The following is a 14012-nucleotide window of genomic DNA, read 5'->3' as shown; positions in this document are numbered from 1 at the left end:
AACTTAAGTAACTCAAAAGCGCAGCTTTTGGCTATTTATTAGAATCCTTTAATAAATAACTGGCCAAGCTTCTCTCAGTATACAGTGTGTAATTAGTCAATGGGAAGATGTGAAGGACATTATTTAGAATGGTGAAGGGAGCTCAGTGTTTCTAACAGTGATAGGCCCCTACCCCACGTGGGGTACAAAAGAATTAAGAATATTAATCAGTAGAAACTACCAATTGGAGAGCTAAAAGGCATTTTGTACTAATTTTTCCCCCTTTTGATCATATCTAGAGGTATTTCCTGAGGGGCAAAAAGGATGAGATTTGATATGGGAGTCTACTGTAGTGATTCGTTATCATCTATTGGGAACACCCTATGTGCCTGGGGCTGAGCCAAGTGCTTTTTGTACATGATCTCCTTTAATTCCTACAACAATCCTGTGTTATCAGTTCTATTTACCTTTATTCCCATTTTAGAGATGAGGATAAAGAGACTTGTAAATGTTAAGAGATGGCATGGTAACTTGGATATCCCGAAGATCCTTAGGCTACAAGTCCATAATACATTTCGGGTAAAATATCGAAGAAGGAGGAGGAGAAAGAGGAGGAGAACCATTCTTTTAAATCGGTAAATTAGTGTTTTTGAAACTGTAGGCCTTGAACCATTTATGTATAGGAAAATCAGTTTAATGGATTTGACTAGCATTTTAAAAATGGAATGGACCGGAATGAAGTAGAGTAAAGGAGAAAAGAAAGGGAAAGGAAAGAAAAAAGAAAAGAAAATGTCAGAATGTAGTGTATGTGTTAAGAGTAAGTATTGTTCCATGAATTAGTTTTTGTGTGTACTGGGTTACTGTATAAAATGTATATCTTGTTGTGAGTCACCCAGAATTTGAAACCCACTGTTTAAATGCATAGCTGAGCTTGTAAGAAAATTAGGGAGATCTTTAGAAATATAAACAGAGCAAGATCCCCCTACTCTGGAGATATAACATGGATCTGCTGAGTAAAGAACTGACTGAAAGATTATGGTCTTTTTAAATTGAAAATTTTAATTAATCGCTACTTTTCAGCATGGTTGCAACATGTTAAAGAGCAAGCAGAAAGTGCATGTAAACTAGACTTTTTATAGGCGGTAAATGGTTGCTGGTGGGTGTCAGAACATTTTTTTTTTATACAAACATTCTTTAAAGAGTTACTTTAACCATCAAAATACATTCTGAATAAACATAAATTTAGAGCATTGGCATACAATAATTCATGAATTATAGAGGAAGATTTCATTTCAAAGACAGTTTTACAAAAATATATCATCAGAATTATTCTTGCAAACTGATGAACAGAAAAACTCAAGTGTTATGGTTTCCTCTTGAGACAACTCCCAAAGTGCAGCATTTCCTCTTCTCTAGTTCCATAGAAGGTATCACTCTCATTTCTGTGATTCCATCTCACATCTCGAAACAACACAGAGGGAATATGCTTAGTAGTTGGCAGGCAAGCTTAGCATCTCAGGGAGGAAATCGATTACCATTTCAGGACTTCCATGCAGCCGCTGTCCAAACCACAGTGAGCATGATAAACCATAAGTTAAACTGACCTCCTGCTGATATGCCTGGGACACCATCAAAATCTATTTCCAAATATCACGAAAGGGACCATGTGGAGTCCTCTGACTTTTGGAGCATCAGATTGAATAGAGAACCTGTTATTTATTATAGTTGGGAATAAAAAAAATGTTTAACTATTCCATGACTTTAATGGAACACAGATTTGGTTTGTCTTGGAAATAACTGTTCGGCATTATAATTACAATTTGCTTGCAGCGTCAGTGAAGGCACACAGTGGAGTTGGCTTCCAAACCACGGAGGCAAAGAAGAGAGAGGACAAGCACTAAGATACATGTGTGCATACACACACACACACACACACACCACACACATATACATATATATCACCCGCTGTTTCATTTGCAATTCATGAAACTTTGGAACGGGGTGGGGGTTTCAAAAGGCAACATCCGTTCTCTGACAAACTCATAAATCATTTTATTTCTCTGCTATAAAGTAAAAATTATTTTTAAAACCATTGAGATCTTTGAGTCTCTGTTCATTTGGCAAATGCATCTCATGCTGAAAATAAACCTGCTGTCAAGTTTGACAAGAGGTCCACATTCCCTGAATGTATGTGCTTTGCAGTGTTCATCCAGAGGCTCACCATTTTGGGTACTGCCCTCTCCAAAGTTCCCTTGCCAGAGTGCTGCACTCAGCATTTATGTTCATCCTCTGGGGCGCTGCCAATGTAGCCCTTTCACCACTTTTGATGGCTTTTAAGTTTAACGCAAAGTTTAAGTGTGACAGTAAAGTCTGGGAAGAATCCAAATGAGGCAGGAGAAATGAAGCAGATTCCAGCTTGTAAGATTCTGCAAAGCACCATGTGTTAATTCTGGAGCCTTCATTGTTTTCTCTTAGAAACCATAACCCCAGGCTGAGTGAACATTAGGGGAGAAATGGGGCTGTTGACTGTAAGTTATTCAGCGCCCCATGTTTTATCAGCTGGGCCTTTGTTGCTATTCTCTCTCCCTGAAATGTGCATTCTCCAAGTCTTTGCATGCCAACTCCTTCTCATCCTTTGGGTTTCAGTTCATTTAATTTTGATAATTATTCTTTGAGTCCAGTGTTATTTTTACCTCTTAAAAGATAAAGAAACGGGCTCAGAGAGTCTAGGTAGTTTGTCATCTGGCTTAATAACTAGAAGAGACAAGATTCCAACCCCATGGTCCTGAATTCAGAGCCCATATTCTTAAAGATAACATTATGCTGCTTAGTTCTCTGCTCTAAAAAGGATCACAGACTAGTTCAGAAGGAAAGTATAGTTCCAGAATGGAGGTGCTCGTGTGTGATGTTGCAAAAGTCTGGGGGTTCATGGAAGGATTCCTGAAGGAAGCAAACCTTCAGCTGAATCTTGAGGAAATACTAGAAGACGAAAAGATGGTCTTTGTAAAGAAACATCAGGCAAAATGGCACATGGTTGTGAAGCAGCACCAATTGTAGAGCAAGCTCTTCTAAGAAGTTTAATATTATTTCATTATTACTGTAACAATGAGAGTGGTAGAAGATGAGGCTGGAGAACAGAGCAGGAACACATATAAAGTGTTAGATGCCAAGTTACATTGCCTCCAACCTCGTGGGTGATGTAAAGTGACTGCAGGCAGCAGAGTGACATAGTCAGACTTGCATTCTACCAGTATGGCTGTCAGGTGATGAAGGATAGTTTGAAGCAGGGCAAGAAGCCTAGAGGAAGGAAGACTTTATAGGAAAGTAGTACAGTAGGGTAGGTAAAAGATGCTGTGAGCCTGAAGCAGGACAGTGATAGAGAGCAGACAAGAAGATAATAGGTCTAACTGATGAAGATTTAGAAGATAAGACCAGTAAGCCTTAGTTGTGAGATGTGGGGAAAGTGAAAGATGAGTTTAAATATAATCCCAGGTTTCTGGCTCATGTTCTCTGGATGGATGATAGCACCAATCGTGGAGAGAGGGAACCGGGTTTAGCGAGGGATAGGTTATCTAGTTCAGGACACGATGGGACAAGGTGGCACAAGTGTCCGTCATATCCTTACACAGGAAGTGCTGGATGACAGACCTGGGACGGTGATGTGGAATACATAAGCCTGTAAGACGTTGTTAAAACCCGTATATGAAAGTGTGTCAAGAGAGAAGAACAGAGTTCTTAGACAGACCCACCTGGCATAGCAATGTTTACAGAGACACAGCTGGCGCTCACAGGAGAGACTTGCACTGTGAATGAGGCAGGTCCCAGGAGAACTTCTCCTCTGTAACCTACAGCTGCCCTGTCTTGTACAAAATAAGGATCAAGCTCTCTAGGGATGAAAAACAGTATTCAGAAGGACCTGCAAAATTATTGTAAACCTGTCATTTATTTGATTCTACTGACGCTAGGTGGTCCAACAATAAGGGATATAAAAATATTCTGAAAAGTTAAAATTGCTCTTGAAGGAATGGACATTTTTAATATATTTTTATTAGCAAAATCCACAGAATTGGACTTTAATTTAAATGATATGAACATTTTGAATGCAATAACTGTTTATTATTATTTTAAATAAATTCAGCTCTGTTTTTATGGCAGTCACTTCACAAAGTTCTGGCCCTTAATTGTTGCAGTATGTTCAATATTAAATAGAAAATGGAGTAGGAGGGAAAAAAATTTATTTTTGCTATTAATCATTCAAAGATTTGATTTATGTAATTATTTTCTAATTAGACTTCATTTGTGGCCATTCATATTGAGATTTAACAAACTTTTAATGCGTGCCTGCTATCTGCCTGGAGCTATGCTCGGCACTTTGATGTGGAATTTCCTTTAAACCTCTCAGCAGGGCCAAAGTGAGGTTAGAGTGATTTTGTCCATTTTACAGATAATGAAATTGAGACTCTAAGAAGTAGAGCGATTTGTTCAAGTTTACTCAGCCAATTAGAGGAGGCCAGGAATTAGAACATGTGGATGTACACACACACACACACACACACACTCATACACACACTTTAAATTCTAAGTCTGGGCGTTTCCTTCCTTTTAATATAACTGCTGTTTCTAATTCTAAAATGTGGTTCACATCGTGCTGATTTTTCTAACTGAATAAATCTTCTCATCTTTCTTTAATTCCTGAGCACTCCGGCTCCACTGAATGAATGCATAAAAAACAGAGAGAATAAGTGGAATGGTGACTTTTATAAAATAACCATTCCTAGATCATCTCTGCAAACTTTTTTGGTCTATGTATTTGATAAATTTGATTACGAGTATAAGGGAAATCAGTGGGTAGTATGTAAAATACAGTATCAATGATATTTCTCATCAACTTTTTTGAGGCTAGAGGATTACGTAATTTACTTAAACTCATAGGGCTAGTTAGTTCCAGATTAACCACATGACATACTACATCTTTAAATATATCCAGCTTATCTTTGAGGTTTAAAAACAAGCATGCCTTCAATGAGTCCTTTATGACTGCAGAAATGAATCTTGGCTAACATAGTCCTGAGTGGCTTCAGTTTCTAAGTAAACTCCCACACTTATCTCAACAAAATACACATAATTGTTGTTATTGCAGTTCGCTTTTTTGTTTTCTTTTATTTTATTTCACAGGAAACTGAGTGGATATCGAGTCTGTATATGGGAGGCAAATTCTTTTGTTTTTCAACCAGATTTGTCAGGACATAAGAGCAGACAATAGAAAGAAAGGAAGTGAAATTGCTGCATGTACCTAGTACATCAACAAATTCTGTACAAACTTTTTTGATGAACACAATGATTTTTAGAAAATCAAACAATGATTGTCCAGGGAAGGTAAAAAACCATGTTTGTTCAGTTCTTTGATTAATTCAGCAAATGTTGATTGAAAACCTGCTCTAAGCTGGGCCCTCCGCTAGACATTGGGGGCATGAAAATAAACAAACTAGATATGGTTTCTGCTATTACTCTCAAAGATGTTAAACGGGGCATGGTGAGAGCTTACTTCCACACATATTTTCTGTAGAGGCATCACAAGTGGCTGTAGATATGTGCAGTAGACCAGATGTCTGGTGATTAATCCCTCAGAAGACTCCAAAGTGGGGAGTCAAGCACATGATTTAGATGGAGGCTTTCTCTGTTTCCATTGTTCTTTTTGGGCATAACTCTTAGTGGAGAAGCCCTGCTATAACATCTGCTAAATAGAGAGGGGAAAGATTGAAATGAGAAATCAAAGTTTATATGTTCAGATTTATCTGATGCTTTCAAGAAGTAGAGAGGAACTGCAGAAAATGATGAGGGTTAGTAAGAAGGCCTCAATCCAGAAATTCTTTACTTACCTGTACCAGGTCCCTAAAATGCTTATCGTTATTAGTAAAAATAATACTAAATAGAAAAATAATATAAAAATGGCTAGAATCTACTGTGTCTATTATATTCCAGATATTATCCCAGTTATTCCACACACATGATCTCATTTAATCCTCAGATCACTCCTGTGAAGTGTACATTATTATCATTGCACCCATGAGAAACATACCAGAGATGTGAAAAGACTGGACCTGGGTTATGTAATTACTATGCTTCCCAAATTTGTGCTTCCCAGGATGCCAACCTACAAAATCTATGTTGTAACTACTTTATTATCCAAGCTCCCCACCATCATATACTACCTGGCATTATTAAGACATTCGCCTGTGGGAACCTTTTACTATTTTGTCATCTTTTGTAGTTTAACTGACAGATAAGCCAAAGGCGTTGTGTACATGATCTCTGCAACACCTTGGTATGGTCATCATCCCTGTTTTATTCATGTACTTAAGGAGTTTCAGGGAGTTTAGGTAATTTGCCCAAGGTTATGTGGCTTTTAAGGAGTCAGTTAACCAAGAAGAAGGAGCTTGTTCTTTGTGGTTGTTTTTTACCCTCATCTCTGTTTCTTATTAGTTGTATTAGTTATCTATTCCTGTGTAACAAATTATCCTAAAACTTAACAGTTCAAAATAACACATTTATTAGCTCATAGTTTCTGTGAGTCAGGAATCTGGGCAGGGTTTAGCTGGGTCTTCTGGCTCAGGGTCTCTCACAAGATTGTAATTAAGGTATTGCCAAGGCAATACCCATCTCGAGGTTCAACCAAGGTGAAATCCGCTTCCAACTTCACTTAGTAGTTACTGGTAGGATTTAGTTCCCTATGGGATGTTGGACTGTGGACCTGACTGTTGGCCAGAGGCTGTCCTCAGTTCCTTGCCACATGGGTGTCTCCATAGAACAGCTCACAACATGACTGTCTACCATGTCCATCCAAGTGAACATGTGAAAAAGAGGGCACAAGCAAGATGGAAGGCAGTCTTTTATAATTTAATTGTGGAAGTGACAGCCCATCTCACTTGCTGTATTTTATCTACTAGTAGAAAATCACTAGATCCAGCCCACACATAAGGGGAGGAGATTATACAAGGGTGTGAATACCTGGAGATAGGGGTCATTGGGAGTCATTTCATAAGCCACTTACCACTCTCTACCTGTCTGAGTTGGCTGAGTTTACGTCACCTTCTTTTAGCCTTGGTTTCCCCATGTTTAAAGTAAGAATAATATCTATATTACACTGTTAAATGTGGGAATTAAATGAAGGTGACTGTGTAAAGCCCCTGTCCAGAATAGCTGCTTGGTAAATTATAATGGTCGTTATTGTTTTGTTGATATTGTAAGTAATAGAGCCAGAATATGAACCCAGGTATGGGCTATTCCAATCCATGCTGTCTCCACATCATCTCCTACACAAGCATGGCTTTTGCTATGAGGTAATCCATTCTGAGATGGCCTCTCATTTTCTAAGATAACTTGCTTTAAATAGTTCAAGAAGAGTCATCTATTCCAGTGTCATGTGCAAAGGGAGAGGCAAGGTGGATTTTTTTTTTTCCTTAACAACTATAAAATATGAGGAAGCCTTAGTAGAAGAGGTTTTCTTTGCTTAAGTCTTTAGCTAGTCTCATAAGACATTTTAATGTTAATAGGGCTCCCAGAGGGATAATATAATTGATACAATACTCTTCCAAAGCTGTTCTAAACATTGCAGTCACCAGAGTGTAGTAATATATCTTTTCAACGTCAGAAATGCAGAGTGGCTTGATTCTGGGATGGTTTCTTTGAAAAATAATCTTAATAGGGAGGCTGACTTTGGAGCTATGGGAGCAAGGCTGATGAATGTACTGGAAGTGCTGCAGTGGTTTTTCAAATGCCTGAATGTCACTGAGGGAAATAAAAATGCTAAAGAGAATTAATGTGATAAGTAAATGCTGTCTGTGAGCCATCTGAGAATCGTGGACTTTGGATTTTAGTAAAACCCCACAGTATGGTGGTAAGATCATGGGCTTTGGACTCAACCAGACAAAGCTGGGTTTGAGTTTGAGTTCTGCCTCTTTCTAGCTGAAGGGTTACCTTGAGCAAATAATTTAACTTCTTTAAGATTCTCACCTCTTAATGGACAAAGTTGGGTAACAATAAGTATATCACAAGTTTGCCTGGATGTCAAGGATCATAACAAAGGTGCTTAATAAATTGTAGGTCTTATCTTCCTCTTAAAGCTTGCTTTTAATCCATTGATGCTAAATATTTAACAATGAGCTGCCCAAGGGGTAGGAGATATTGGCTCATGCCAATATCCAGCTACTAAAATAACAGGGACTTGATGTACTTTCTTGCCCTAAATACCTAGAAAATCAGACAAAATGTATGAGTGAATGGTTTTTAGACATTGGACAACAGGTAGCCTAGAACAGTGATTCCTGAGAAAAGGACAACAAAGCTAGTGCATCCTGGGAGGACATTGCTGGGAGGCGGTTGAGGCCACAGATAAGGAGAAGGATCCCAGTCAGAGCCCACCGGACTCCTTCAGTTCAGGAGGCAGAATTCAGAATTTAGGGAGTCTAAGATAACTAGAATTTACAGAGCAGAAAATCAAATAGGAAAAACTGCATGCAGAGAGAACTCTGGATATCTATGAAGGTCTCCCATTGTCTTCAGCCAAGTATTGATCTATTTATGTATGTGAGAAACTATCAAAGGCTGAGAAAAGAGTCACCAGAACAGGGCAGATGGAACAATCCACAACCCACACAGGGCTGTAAATTGTTCATATTCTCACCTGCTAGAATAGGAAGGACTCCTAATACATAAGGCACTAGGTCAAAGTTATCAGAAGGTTATTGTCTTTGTTTCGAGACCAAATTATCCTAGACCAGATGCTACTCGACTCACTCTAACGAAGTTTAAAAGCAAGAAAGAGATCAAACTCATTAGAAGTAACTTAGCTGCATCCTAGAACAACTCTCAGCAATATTTAAGGGACAATAACAAAATCTAGTACCCCAAAATCTAAACTTCAGAATTCTAGTGCTCCATTAAAAATTACCAGGCATGCAAATAAGCAGGAAAATATGACCCATAACTAGGAGGAAAAAAAATCAATCAATAGAAGCAAACAGAGAAATGACAGATATGATGGGTAAGAATGCTAAATAACTATTATATTTTACAGAACTGGAACAAATAATTTTAAAATTTGTAGGGAAACACAAAAGACTGTGAATAGCCAAAATAATCTTGAGAAAGAACAGAGCTGCAGGAATCATGTTCCTTGACTTCAGACTATACTATAAAGCTACAGTAATCAAAACCGTATGTGTACTGGCACAACAACAGGCACAGAGATCAATGGAACAGGATAGAGAGCCCAGAAATAAACCCACTCACTTATGGTCAGTTAATCTATGACAAGAATATACAATGGAGAAAAGACAGGCTCTTCAATAAGTGATGCTGGGAAAACTAGACAGCCATATGTAAAAGAATGAAATTAGAACATTCTCTAACACTATATACAAAAATAAACTCAAAATGGATTAAAGACCTAAATGTAAGACCATATACTATGAAACTCCTAGAGGAAAACATAGGCAGAACACTCTTTGACATAAATTACAGCAACATTTTTTGGATCCATCTCTTAAAATATGGGAAATAAAAGCCAAAATAAACAAAATGGACCTAATTAAACTTAAAAGCTTTTGCACAAAAGAAACCATCAACAAAATGAAAAGACAACCTAATTAATGAGAGACTATTTGCAAATGATATGGCTGATAGGAGATTAATATCCAGCATATATAAGACGAAACACACAATGGAATATTACTCATCCATAATAAAGAGTGAAATTTTGCCATTTGAAGCAATATGGATGGACTTGGAGGGCATTATGCTAAGTGAAACAAGTCAGACAGCGGTAGACAAATACTATGTGGCATCGCTTATATGTGGAATCTAAAAAGTACGACAAACTAGTGAATATAACAAAAAAAAGCAGACTCAGATATAGAGAACAAACTAGTGGTTACCATTGGGGAAGTGGGGAAAAACAATGTGAGGTGGGAGAGTGAGAGACTCAAGGATGTATTGTACAATACAGTGAATATAGATAATATTTTGTAATAACTATAAAGGGAAAGTAACCTTTAAAATGGTATAAAATTAATAAATAAATAAAAGAGCTGTTATAAACATTCTCCACATGATCATACTCTGTATTGATCTAAAAAGCATTATATGAAGTAAAAGAGGTTTAACACAAAATACTACATACTGTATGAGTCCACTTATATGAAAATCTAGAAGAGGCAAAACTGTAGTGAGAGAAAACAGAATTGCAACTTCCAGGGGCCAAAGTAGGGAGCAGAGAGTTTCCTGGACAGGGAAGGGGTGAAATTTGGGGTGGGTGGGTAATTGAAATGTATTTTATCTTGATTTTGTTAGTGGCTACATGACTGCAGTTGTCACAGCTCATTTACATGTACAGTTAAATTGTGTGAATTTTACTGTATAGAAATCACTTTTTAATAAAGCTCATAAGAAAACCAAAACATTGGAATGATATCTTTGTGGCAGAAGAGGAATGGGTCTTGGGTGGAGGGATAAAAAGCAACAAATAAATAAGTGAAATGAGAGAAGGGATAAATAAATAAATACACAAAAAGAAGTAACATAAAAGCAGTGAGAAGAGTGTCTTTGTCTTGTTGTTTTAGTAGAAGTGTCTGTGGTGTTTCCATATTAAGTGTGCTTCTGATCACCAATTCTTTTGTTATAATTTTATATATTAATTCTCTTTTATTTGATCCAGTATTTTAATTCGAAAACACAAATGAAGTATCACCATTCTTTGTCTTATATATGTACCATGTTTTTTCCTTCATTTTTCTCCCACTTCCTCATTTTCTGTTGCATTTTGGAAGAGTTTTTTCCCCCGTCTTCTACATCACAACCTGGAATTTACACACTGTCAATTCTGTCCTTTACTGCTTCTAAAGCAACTTTTAAGTTTGCTATTGCATTTAACTTCCTTTTGTGACTTTCTTATTTTGTCTTGCTCTCGTTTATTTATGCCTGACAATAAATCCACATCTTAGAAAGCAATTATATGGGGGGTGGGGGCAGATCCCTGTAGGTGACTAATATTTTAAAATTTGAAACAGTGTATTTGACTGTTTTATTACTTTTAATCTTTTGTGTTATAGTCCAAGTTTACCCAGAATTTTATTGAGAGTAAAAAGTAGAAATGGCTCTTTTTTATATAAGACTTTTTGCAGATATAACTGCTTTGTCTCTGCAGTGTTATATTATCTATTGTCACTATAGTTTTTATTTCATTGGGAACATTCTCAGTCTATTAATTCATCCTTGCATGTAAGGGGATGGATTATCTTTGCTCCTCATTCATCCTTGAACACAGGTGAGTGGATGATCATTGCTTCCCTTCTCTGGAAGGTTTACCTGGTTTCTCACATCATAGGCTGGAGGGTGATTAGAGAAGATCAGCTGGAAGGAGGCCACCTGCTTCTGAAATGTCTTGGTGGAAACTTTGACCAATGGAGACATTTCATGGCAGCAAAGAGAACCAACTAAATCTTTGACAGGGTAGAAAGTTATAAGGGCTTGGTTAATGGGAAACCATAGTCACTTCAGCTCAGACTGCTGCCTCAGCAAAACTGAGCCAACTTTCCAGTTTCTGTAAACCCTATTTTTCACCCCTGGTTCAGACATATTGATACCTGGGGTCTCATGACTGTGACTCATGACATAGTTCCTGGTATGTGTCTTTTCGTTGTGCTCTCATGAAGTAGAACGTGACTGTCAAGTTAAGCCCATTGTTTCAGTGGTTAAAGAGAGTTTCACATGCATTTCAAAGAGGAGCGTGTTGGCCTTGAAAAGAGCAGCCCAATGCAAATGTTTAATTCTTTCTAGAAAAGAAGCCTGAAAAAGGGTCCCTACTCTACCAACACTGTCCCCAAAGAACTTTGTGCTGTCTTGTATTGGTGGACAACAGATCAGGATCTAGCAGCATAAAACCTAGGCAAATGTGCCCTTTGACTTGTTTTATGGGATTATCCTTTATAGTATCCTGAGAGCTGCCCCTTGTTCAGATGAAGACAGTTTAGAAAGTTGGATAAGGTTTCTGTTGACAGTATTAACTTGGCGTTAGATGTCTCATTACACGTCCAAGCATTGGAAGATGATTTTATGACTAACATTTGGGTTAAATCTGTAAACATTGTTTATCTTTGACATTGTTTCCCTAAAAAAGGCAATAACAGCAACATTTTTCCGCCTGTCACTTTGGCCTCCTCCAGGAAAGGAGTTTGGTGAATAAGGGTTAGAAAGGCAATGATGACAAGATGCTGAGATGCTATCTCTCCTTATATCTTCCAGTTTTGCTGGTAGAGGGGATAAAAGTTGACATGACACAGAAGGTCTTGCCTCAAGGAGTCCCATGAGAAAATTGATGAATGTTCACCACCAAATCCCTTTCTTTAAGGGATGTTATCATGTCACATTTCTGAAAATACAGAATGCACCCTGGATAATATTTTCACATATGCTGATAAATGCAGCTGCCAAGAAAAGCATGCTTTAAAAGAAATCCAAGAGATGTGGAGGGTTGTGGCCCTTCTTGAAGAGAGTGTATATCTTCATGGTCTTTCTTGATACTCTCAGCGATATTACAAGGTTTACCTATTCCCCTCACTGGTTACTCCCAGAAATGTCCAGAAATGGAGAATTTGAAATAATTAAAGCTTTTCTAATAATAAATGGTAATGGAGACAATAAACTCGCCCCATTTTGGGGTGAAAAAGAACACACATCACACATGCACACACACTCACACAGCCAAACCAAACCAAAATGAAAGCCAATTTAAAAAAATGTGAAACAAAATCATCCATAACTCTTCCATAATAAAACATCATAGCATTTTAATTTTTATTTTCTAGTCTTCAGTTTATATATTTTGCATCAATGAAATCATTTTGAATACCACTCTCCAAGTTTCATTGAGGAAACGGAGCCAATTTGGCAAAGTCATGATTATCATTTATTATGTCTCCAGAATAAGCAAGAAGAAAAGATACTCTGTATTGAAACTAGTTATTTCCCCATTTTTCACATTAGTGGGGTTGTTTTCAATTTAACCAGTCATAGATAGAATTGCAATGACTGTCTTTATTCCTTGGCCTTTGTTTTTTGTTTGAACTGAATCACCTTCTTAGGATGAAATTTAAGAATTTTGAATATTGGTGGTTAACATTTTTACCACTTTTGCCCAATTATTTTCCAAAAGAGCTTTGCCAAGAGTACCTGTGGATACCATTCCCCATATCCTTAATTTCAAATAGCAGGACAGTTCTACATAGGCATTAAGACTTGTTGGGAGGGAGGGTATAGTTCAAGTGGTAGAGCACATGCTTAGTTTACACAAGGTCCTGGGTTCAACCCCCAGTACCTCCCCCAAAAATAAATAAACAAGTAAACCTAACCACCTATCCCCCCACCAAAAGAAATTAAATAAAAAAAAAAGACTTTTGTCAAATATTCAGAGACACAATGAGCAGGTGTGGAAATTCGGATGGTCAGGTGATGGAGAAAGGAAATAAGCAGCCCTGAGGTCAGTGGATGACATTTTGAAAAAATAATAACCAGTTGCTTTTCCCTTTGCATTGTCTCCTATGAGGAAAACATACAACCTACCTTAATCAGAGTATGGAATTATATTTTAGTTTTCATGGATTAATCTTACCTCTGGCATCATTTTTTTTGTTGTTGTTCTTATTTGTACTTAATCCCAGTTTCTTTCCTTATTTATTTTTGTGTCTCTCTCTCTCTCTCTAATTATTGCCATATAATCATCTTTTGGACAAGATCAAAATAATTTTAAAGAAGAATTCTGTTACTTAAATACTCTGATGTAACATATGCTCGTTGAATAATTGTTGAATGAGTAAGTGGATATACTGTTTAGAAGGAACTTGAATGCTAAAAGAGCATTTTTATTACTTATTTTTATCAAAGCCAGGCCAGATAAATCCTGGCCTGCTAGTTCAGGCTCTTGCTAATTTAAAATTTTATTGTCATGCCACTTTATAGTTTAAAAAGTGGTTTTACTT

General features: G+C 37.3%; 1 long non-coding RNA gene across 6 annotated transcripts in view; it reads left to right on the top strand.

Moving 5' to 3' along the window:
* The window catches only part of LOC140696123 (uncharacterized), a 673002-nt gene that overhangs the window by 465167 nt on the left and 193823 nt on the right, over window positions 1–14012 (top strand). The window lies entirely within an intron of this gene.

The sequence above is a fragment of the Vicugna pacos genome, chromosome 4 (genome assembly GCF_048564905.1).
Source record: "Vicugna pacos chromosome 4, VicPac4, whole genome shotgun sequence".
NCBI classification, from domain to species: domain Eukaryota; kingdom Metazoa; phylum Chordata; class Mammalia; order Artiodactyla; family Camelidae; genus Vicugna; species Vicugna pacos.
Note: the sequence above shows the minus strand (reverse complement) of the source record. Positions and strands in the feature narration are given on the sequence as shown.